Raw genomic sequence first — 10713 nt, forward strand, 5'->3', positions numbered from 1 at the left:
TATCTACATGTATATGACAGTGGTGTCCACTGTTTGAATGTCACAACTATCTATCTGTATATGACAGTGGAGTTCACCGTGTGTCTCTCCCAACTATCTATATGTATATGACAGTGGTGTTCACTGTGTGATTTCCACACCTATCTATATGTATATGACAGTGCAGTTCACTGTGTGACTCCCACAACAATCTATATGTATATCACACTGGTGTTCACTGTGTGACTCTCACAACTATCTGCATGTATATGGCAGTGTTGTTCACTGTGTGACTCCCACAACAATCTATATGTATCTCACAATGGTGTTCACTGTGTGACTCAAACAACTATCTATATGTATCATATAGTGGTGTTCACTGTATGATTTCCACAACTATCAATATGTAGATGACAGTGGTGTTCACTGTGTGACTTTTACAGCTATCTATATGTATATGACTGTGGTGTTCACTGTGTGATTTCCACAAGTATCTGTATGTATATGACAGTGGTGATCACTGTGTGATTTCTACAACTATCCCTACGTATATGACAGTGGTGTTCACTTTGTGATTCTCACAACTATCTATATGTATATAACAGTGGTGTTCACTGCGTCACTCTCAGAACTATCTATATGTATATGACAGTGGTGTTCACTTAGTGACTCACACAACTATCTGTATGTATATGACAGTGGTATTCAATGTGATACTCTCACAACTGCCTATGTCTGTATATGACAATGGTGTTCACTGTGTGGCTCCCACAACTCTTCGTATGTATGTGGCAGTGGAGTTCACTGTGTGACTCTCACAACTATCCATATGTATATGACAGTGGAGTTCACTGTGTGACTCTCACAACTATCCATATGTATATGAATGTGGTGTTCACTGTTATACTCTCACAACGGTCAATGTCAGTATGTGACAGTGGTATTCACTGTGTGACTCCCACAACTGTTCATATGTGTATGACAGTGTTGTTCACTGTGTGATTTCCACAACTATCTATATGAATATGGAAGTGGTGTTCACTGTGTGACCCTCTCATCTATCTGTATGTATATGACAGTGGTGTTCACTGTGTGACTCCAACAACTCTGTATATGTGTATGACAGTGGTGTTCACTGTGTGACTCCCACAACAGTCTATATGTATATGACACTGGTGTTCACTGTGTGACTCCCACTACTATCTACATGTATATCACAGTGGTGTTCACTGTGTGACTCCCACTACTGTCTACATGTATATGACAGTGGTGTTCACTGTGTGACTCTCACAACTATCTATATGTATATGACATTGATGTTCACTGGGTGTGACTCTCACAACTATCTACATGTATATGAAAATGGTGTTCACTGTGTGACTCCCACTACTATCTACATGTATATGACAGTGTTGTTCACTGTGTGACTCCCACTACTATCTACGTGTATATGACAGTGGTGTTCACTGTGTGACTCTCACAACTATCTATATGTATATGACATTGGTGTTCACTGTGTGACTCTCACAACTATCTATATGTGTATGACAGTGGTGTTCACTTTGTGACTCCCACACCTATCTGTATGTATATGACAGTGGTTTTCACTGTGTGAGTCTCACAACTATCTATATGTATATGACAGTGTTCACTGTGTGATTTCAACAACTATCTATATGTATATAACAATGTTGTTCACTGTGTGACTCTCACAACTATCTATATGTATGTAACAATGGTGTTCACTGTGTGACACTAACAACTATCTATATGTATATGACAATGGTGTTCACTGTGTGACTCTCACAACTATCTATATGTATATGACAGTGGTGTTCACTGTGTGACCCCACACCTATCTATATGTATATGACAGTGGTTTTCACTGTGTGACTCCCACAACAGTCTATATGTATATGACACTGGTGATCACTGTGTGACGCTCACAACTATCTATATGTATATGACATTGGTGTTCACTGGGTGTGACTCTCACAACTATTTACATGTATGTGAAAATGATGTTCACTGTGTGACTCCCACTACTATCGACATTTATATGATAGTGGTGTTCACTGTGTGACTCCCACAACAGTCTATATGTATATGACACTGGTGTTCACTGTGTGACTCTCACAGTTATCTATATGTATATGAAAATGGTGTTCACTGTGTGATTTCCACAAGTATCTATATGGATATGACACTGGTGTTCACTGTGTGACTCACATAACTATCTATATGTATATCACAGTGGTGTTCACTGTGTGACTCCCACAACTTTCTATATGCCTATGAGAGTGGTGTTCACTGTGCGGCTCCCACAAGTAACTGTATGTATATGACAGTGGTGTTCACTGTGTGATTTCTACAACTATCTATATGTATATGACAGTGGTGTTCACTTTGTGACTCTCACAACTATCTATATGTATCTAACATCGGTATTCACCGCGTCACTCTCACAACTATCTATATGTATATGACAGTGGTGTTCACTTAGTGACTCACACAACTATCTGTATGTATATGACAGTGGTGTTCACTGTGTGACTCTCACAGTTATCTATCTCTGTATATCACAGTGGTCTTCACTGTCTGACTCCCACAAATATCTATATGTTTATGAGAGTGGTGTTCACTCTGTGACTCTCACAAGTATCTATATTCAGATGACAGTGATTTTCACATTGAAACTCAAAGAACTCTCTATATGTTAATGACAGTGGTGTCCACTATGTGACTCTCACAACTGTCTACATGTATATACCAGTGGTGTTCACTGTGTGACTCTCACAAGTATCTACATGTATATGACAGTGGTGTTCACACTGTTTGAATCTCTCACAACTATCTATCTGTATATGACAGTGGAGTTCACCGTGTGTCTCTCCCAACTATCTATATGTATATGACAGTGGTGTTCACTGTGTGATTTCCACACCTATCTATATGTATATGACAGTGCAGTTCACTGTGTGACTCCCACAACAATCTATATGTATATCACACTGGTGTTCACTGTGTGACTCTCACAACTATCTACATGTATATGGCAGTGTTGTTCACTGTGTGACTCCCACAACAATCTATATGTATCTCACAATGGTGTTCACTGTGTGACTCAAACAACTATCTATATGTATCATATAGTGGTGTTCACTGTATGATTTCCACAACTATCAATATGTAGATGACAGTGGTGTTCACTGTGTGACTTTTACAGCTATCTATATGTTTATGACTGTGGTGTTCACTGTGTCATTTCCACAACTATATATATGTATGTGGCAGTGGTGTTCACTGTGTGACTCCCACAACTATCTATATGTATATGACAGCGGTGTTCACTGTGCGACTCTCACAACTATATATATCTATTTGAAAGCTGAGTTCACTGTGTGAATCTGACAACAATTTGTATGTATATGACATTGGTGTTCACTTTGTGACTCTCACAATTATCTACATGTATATGACAGTGCTGTTCACTGTGTGACTCCCACTACTATCTACATGTATATGACAGTGGTGTTCACTGTGTGACTCTCACAACTATCTATTTGTATATGACATTGGTGTTCACTGTGTGACTCCCACAACTATCTGTATGTATATGACAGTGGTGTTCACTGTGTGACTCTCACAACTATCTATATGTATGTGACAGTGGTGTTCATTGTGTGTGATTCTCACAACTATGTGACTCTCACAACTATCTATATGTATATGACAGTGGTGTTCACTGTGTGACTCCCACAACTTTCTATATGTCTATGAGAGTGGTGTTCACTATGTGACTCCCATTACTATCTACATGTATATGACAGTGGAGTTCACTGTGTGATTTCCACAAGTATCTGTATGTATATGACAGTGGTGATCACTGTGTGATTTCTACAACTATCCCTACGTATATGACAGTGGTGTTCACTTTGTGATTCTCACAACTATCTATATGTATCTAACATCGGTATTCACCGCGTCACTCTCACAACTATCTATATGTATATGACAGTGGTGTTCACTTAGTGACTCACACAACTATCTGTATGTATATGACAGAGGTATTCAATGTGATACTCTCACAACTGCCTATGTCTGTATATGACAGTGGTGTTCACTGTATGACTCTCATATCTATCTGTATGTATATGACAGTGGTGTTCACTGTGTGACTCTCACAACTATCTATATGTATATGACAGTGGAGTTCACTGTGTGATTTCCACAACTATCTATATGTATATGACAGTGGTGTTCACTCTGTGACTCTCACAACTATCTATATGTATGTGGCAACGGTGTTCACTGTGTGACTCCCCACAACTATCTGTATGTATATGACTGTGGTGTTCACTGTGTGACTCCCACAGCTACCTATATGTATATGACAGGGTTGTTCACTGTGTGACTCCCAAAACTATATGCATGTATATGACAGTGGTGTTCACTGTATGACTCTCACAACTTTCTATATGTATATGACAATGGTATTCACTCTGTGATTCTCACAACTATCTATATATATATTACTAATATCGACATTGACATTGACACCCGATCAGAAAGCTCGTGCTCCACTGGTATTCCGGATGCATCACATTCTCTGCAACCAATAAGCTTATTGTGTTGGAATGTAAACGGCCTATATAGTAAAGTAATCCATCCAGACTTTTGTGACTTTATCTCTAAATATGATATCATATGTTTCACCGAAACCTGGGCCAAATGTTATGATGACTTTAGTAACTTAATTGCCTGTTATACAGCATTTCAATCAGTTCGCCCAAAGGTAAACAACATCGGCCGGTTCAGCGGTGGCGTTGCTATACTTATGCGTGACAGTATTTCATCTTTTTTCCATCGTGTACACGAGGAGTGGGTGGACGTCGTGTTTCTTGTTTCCATTCGGCGTATACGGTCAGGCAAAAGGCTTATTCTGGGTTGTGTCTATATAACACCGGAAAAACCTAACAGTAACGATGGGGTTGAGCGATTGGAAAGTTACATTGTGGCAATGAAAAATGAATATCAAGATACTGACTTCATTATTTGTGGCGATTTTAATGGAAGAACTGGCGCTGAATTAGACTATATTGTTGATGATAGTGTTGATTTTCTACCTATGGACGAGGATACATACGAGGAACTTGATGCCCCACCTGTGTACAAAAATCGTAAAAATAAAGATCTTGTTGTAAATAACTATGGAAGAGAATTACTAGACTTATGCAAAACTTTTGGATGGTACCTGTTAAATGGCAGATTCTCAGATGAGGGGGACTATACATATATTGGTCCTACCGGTTGTAGCACACCGGACTACATTGCAGTGTCAGCATCGTTATACCGTTATGTGGAGGACTTCAAGAGTGTTTCTCGGACGGAGTCTGACCATCTCCCACTCACAACCACAATCTCATCCCTGTTCGATATGAACAGGCCAGCCGATGATAGGTATTTTCATTGTAGTAACAGAAATAAATTTAAATGGAAAAATGAAAAATCACAATTATATCTTGATAACCTGCAAAATGCTGATACAAGTGATTTGTTTCAGGACTTTATAAGCAGTCTACATGTCAACACTGACAAAGCATTAAACATACTGCAGCGCATTCTGCAAACCTGTGGGCGAGATATGGAATGTAGACAACCCAAAACCATCAACGCTAAACAACAACCAGAGAACAGTGTCAGACTCTTAAACATGAAAAGTATAAACTGCTTAATGTGTTTAGAAAAACAACAACTTTTGAGAATCTGAATAGATACAAAGACATTAGATCTCAGTTCAAACAGACTTGTAAAACTAAGAAAGATAGCTATAAACGTTCCATTACTCAAAAAATACATGATGCAGCTTGTTCCAGAGACTGCTCAACATTTTGGCGACTTGTGAAAAAATATACCACAACTCGCGCCATGGAAGAAAGTGTAACGCCATCAACATGGGCTGAATACTTTAAGGACTTGTTAAACCCAACGTTGCCAGAAGATGGCAACTTTTCAGAAGATACCAAATCATATGTTGATAAACATGACTTTAATACATGTGCTGATTGTATCAATGACGATGATATTCTATCATGTGACTTTACAGATCAGGATGTAATAAATGCTATAAGACATCTAAAATGTAACAAATCCCCAGGCGATGATGGTATTCCCGCAGAGTTTTTCAAAGTTTCTGAACATATAATAGTTCCCTATTTAGTATTACTGTTCAACAAGATACTCTCATCCGGCTTGTGGCCAAATTCCTGGTCAACTGGCATTATTATCCCACTACATAAGAAAGGTAGTAGATCTGACCCGAATAATTATAGGGGGATCTCTCTTCGGAATGTAATGAGCAAAATTTTTGTTTCGGTTCTAAACAAAAGATTGGAGTACTTTTTGCAACTTCGTGAGATGATTGGAGAATATCAGGGTGGATTTAAGACAGACCATTCGACTGTGGACAGTATCTTTATTCTCCAGACAATCATTCAGAAGTATCTAACACGTAAAAATGGGAAGATATATATTGCATTCATAGATTTTCGCAAGGCCTTTGACATGGTGAATAGGTTTAAAGTACTGTATGTTCATTTGCAAAATGGGATTCATGGAAATTTTTTCAAGTTGACTAAAAATATGTATACTAATGTCAAGGCCACTGTTACCTATGAGTATGGCAAGAAATTAACTGAATATTTTGATAGCACCTGTGGGGTTCGGCAAGGCTGTGTCCTTAGTCCGGTATTATTTTCTTTATATATTAATGAGCTTGTATTGACCTTGGAAAATAAGTTTGATGATGGTATATTTATCTCCGAAAATATGTTGAATATTATTGCTCTGTTATTTGCAGACGATTTGGTTTTGATAGCTGATACTGTTGTTAGATTACAGCGCCGCCTTGACGCCCTGCATATGTATTCCCATAAATGGGGCATGGATATTAATACGGATAAAAGTAAAATAATTGTTTTTAAAATTCGTGGACCCTTGTCCAAACACGAAAAATGGTTCTATAATGGCATTCGAATGGAAACTGTTAATATTTATAAATATCTAGGACTTATGATAACTCCCAAATTGATTTTGACTAGGGCATGTACGCATCTACGCACTAGCGCTGTATATGTTGTAGTGGCATCTCCGGCTACGTCTACGCACTGGCGATGTGATGTTGTAGTGGCATCTCGGTCTACGTCTACGCACTGGCGCTGTATATGTTGTAGCGGCATTTCGGTCTACGTCTACGCGCTGGCGCTGTGACGTTGTAGTGGCATCTCCAGCTACGTCTACGCGCTGGCGCTCTATATTTAGTAGCGGCATCTCGGTCTACGTCTACGCACTGGCGCTGTATATGTTGTAGTGACATCTCCGTCTACGTCTACGCGCTGGCGCTGTGATGTTGTAGTGGCATCTCCGCCTACGTCTACGCACTGGCGCTGTATATGCTGTAGTGGCATCTCCGCCTACGTCTACGAACTGGCGATGTATATGTTGTAGTGGCATCTCTGCCTACGTCTCCGCGCTGGCGCTGTATATGCTGTAGTGGCATCTCCGCCTACGTCTTCGCACTGGCGCTGTAAATGTTGTAGTGGCATCTCCGCCTACGTCTACGAACTGGCGCTGTGTATGTTGTACTGGCATCTCCGCCTACGTCTTTGCACTGGCGCTGTATATGTTGTAGTGGCAGCTCCGCCTACGTCTACGCGCTGGCGCTGTGATGTTGTAGTGGCATCTCCGCCTACGTCTACGCACTTATGCTGTATATGTTGTAGTGGCATCTTCAGTTACGTCTACGCACTAGCGCTGTATATGCTGTAGTGGCATCTCCGCCTACGTCTACGCACTAGCGCTGTATATGCTGTAGTGGCGTCTCCGCCTACGTCTACGCGCTGGCGCTGTGATGTTGTAGTGGCATCTCCACCTACGTCTACGCTTGCGCTCTATATTTTGTATCGGCATCTCGGTCTACGTCTACGCACTAGCGCTGTATATGTTGTAGTGACATCTCCGTCTACCTCTACGCGCTGGCGCTGTGATGTTGTAGTGGCATCTCCGCCTACGTCTATGCACTGGCGCTGAAAATGAATGAATGAATGAATGAATGTTCTTTATTTCCACCAATGGTTTGATGAGTTATACATCCAGTTATGTATATATTTTTAGAGCATAACACACATTTGTGACAAAATAGAAAGTTCAATAATATTTGAAAAATTCAACAGAACATAAAAAATCGTAGCTCTTGGCAACAGATGATCACTGGGCAATATGTACAAAGCATTGCATGCTATTCTTATAAATACAGAATGCTGGCTAGGTTCCATGCACTGATGCGTTTTGCAATAATGCTCATGAACCTAGCCCAGCTATCGAGGGTCATGTCCTGCACAACCGGAGTAATGGAACCAAGGTATGAGGATTTTAACCTCGTCTTCAGCATCTTCGAGTCTCATATACGTGTCAAGAGACACGTTATCAAACAGATGCTCGCTCAGTGCGTTCCTGTTTTCTACCAGCTTGTCACAGTATAGGAGTTGATGTTTTACAATGTCCTCACTTTCAGTCTCGCATATAAGACACAGTCCAAGTGTGACGGGCAGTATACCCAACTTTATCAGAGCATAGACAGGAGGGGTGGCCATGTTATACCACAAACACAGGTTCCAGAGACGATGAGGAGAGAGGCGCGTATGAATGGCACCAAATCTCTGCATATTTGGACGCTCTTGGAGTTTATTTCTCCATTCAGTGTGTTCGTGGTGGCATATAGCCTTCTGTACCATGGAATTCCATACATTTTTGCATGGAAATTCTCCTGTTGTCATGAAGGTGTCAATGATATCTGAAAATCCATATTTGTGAGCTGCATTCAAGAGGTCATGGGCAATCGATCTTGTACTTTTTACCACAGTAGACATATATTCCGCGAATCTCAAATACATGATAGGCTTCACAATACTGGTACTGGCTGAGCGACAGAGTCGGCCCCAAAACAGGAGCTTTGATTTATCTATTCTGCCTTGCATTGACCATAGCCCTAGTACCTGAGCTGTAGCAACTGTAGGAGATCTCTTGTGGAGGTTCTGGACTCTTCTAGCAAAGTAGCGCTGGACAATTTCCATTTCATTCATCTCAGTGCTGCTGATATTGCTCCATAGCTCACATGCGTAGAATGCAGAAGGAAAGATAACTCTTTGCCAGATATTGACGATGACACAGGGTTTAATCCACCAGCTCGTAATCCTACATCTCAGAGTGAGTTTATTGCTCTTCTCGCCTTGGCACATGCACGAGTTGTCCCTTTCTTCTTGCTTTCTCTGTATGCATGATGGATCCCGCATACACAGTGTTGGATTTGATTGGCAGTCTTACATCCCCGATTCTGAAACGGGTTTGTTGAGATATTTTGTAGAATTTGTGAAGGACAGGACACAGCTCTTACTGGCGTTGTATGTCATTCTCCAACGGCAGGCATATTGGTGGATCTTGTTAAGAGCCACATTGAGACCATGTACAGTAGTACTGACGACTGTGGTGTCGTCAGCAAGTAGAACTGTCGGGATGTGATTCGTGCCAATAATTAGTCCACATTGTAATTGGTCTAGCTCCGAAATAAGGTCATTGATGTAGACTAGAAACATCCATGCTGATAACACTCGCCCTTGTCCTACTCCTTGGTGGATATGAAAACATCACTTGTCATCCCGTTGTACTTTACACGGGCTTGTGCTTCTTTATATGATTGCTGGATTAGATGCCATGCACGATCCTTCACACCAATAGTGTGTAGTTTCAGGAGGAGTCCGTCGTGCCATATTCTGTCGAAGGCCTTCTCGTTGTCTAGGAAAGCAGCATACACGCTTGAGTTCCTATCCTGGTAGTATGAGATAGCTTCCTTCAGGACGTACGTAGCAATGTTAGCTCCATGCTCTTTGCGGAATCCACACTGGAGGCGGTTTGGAAAGCCTGGGTTTGCCGTTTTAAGATAGGATTCTTCAGCTACGTCTACGCACTAGCGCTGTATATGCTGTAGTGGCATCTCCGCCTACGTCTACGCACTAGCGCTGTATATGCTGTAGTGGCATCTCCAGCTACGTCTACGCGCTGGCGCTGTATATGTTGTAGTGGCATCTTCAGCTACGTCTACGCACTGGCGCTGTATATGCTGTAGTGGCATCTCCGCCTACGTCTACGCACTAGCGCTGTATATGCTGTAGTGACATCTCCAGCTACGTCTACGCGCTGGCGCTGTATATGTTGTAGCAGCATCTCGGTCTACGTCTACGCAGTGGCGCTGTATATGTTGTAGTGACATCTCCGTCTACGTCTACGCGCTGGCGCTGTGATGTTGTAGTGGCATCTCCGCCTACGTCTACGCACTGGCGCTGTATATGCTGTAGTGGCATCTTCAGCTACGTCTACGCACTGGCGCTGTATATGCTGTAATGGCATCTCCGCCTACGTCTACGCACTGGCGCTGTATATGCTGTAATGGCATCTCCGCCTACGTCTACGCACTAGCGCTGTATATGCTGTAATGGCATCTCCGCCTACGTCTACGCACTAGCGCTGTATATGCTGTAATGGCATCTCCGCCTACGTCTACGCACTGGCGCTGTATATGCTGTAATGGCATCTCCGCCTACGTCTACGCACTAGCGCTGTATATGCTGTAGTGGCATCTCCGCCTACGTCTACGCGCTGGCGCTGTATATGTTGTAATGG

This window comes from Haliotis rubra, unplaced genomic scaffold (assembly GCF_003918875.1).
Source record: "Haliotis rubra isolate DU_JTF1 unplaced genomic scaffold, ASM391887v1 Scf1642, whole genome shotgun sequence".
NCBI lineage: Eukaryota > Metazoa > Mollusca > Gastropoda > Lepetellida > Haliotidae > Haliotis > Haliotis rubra.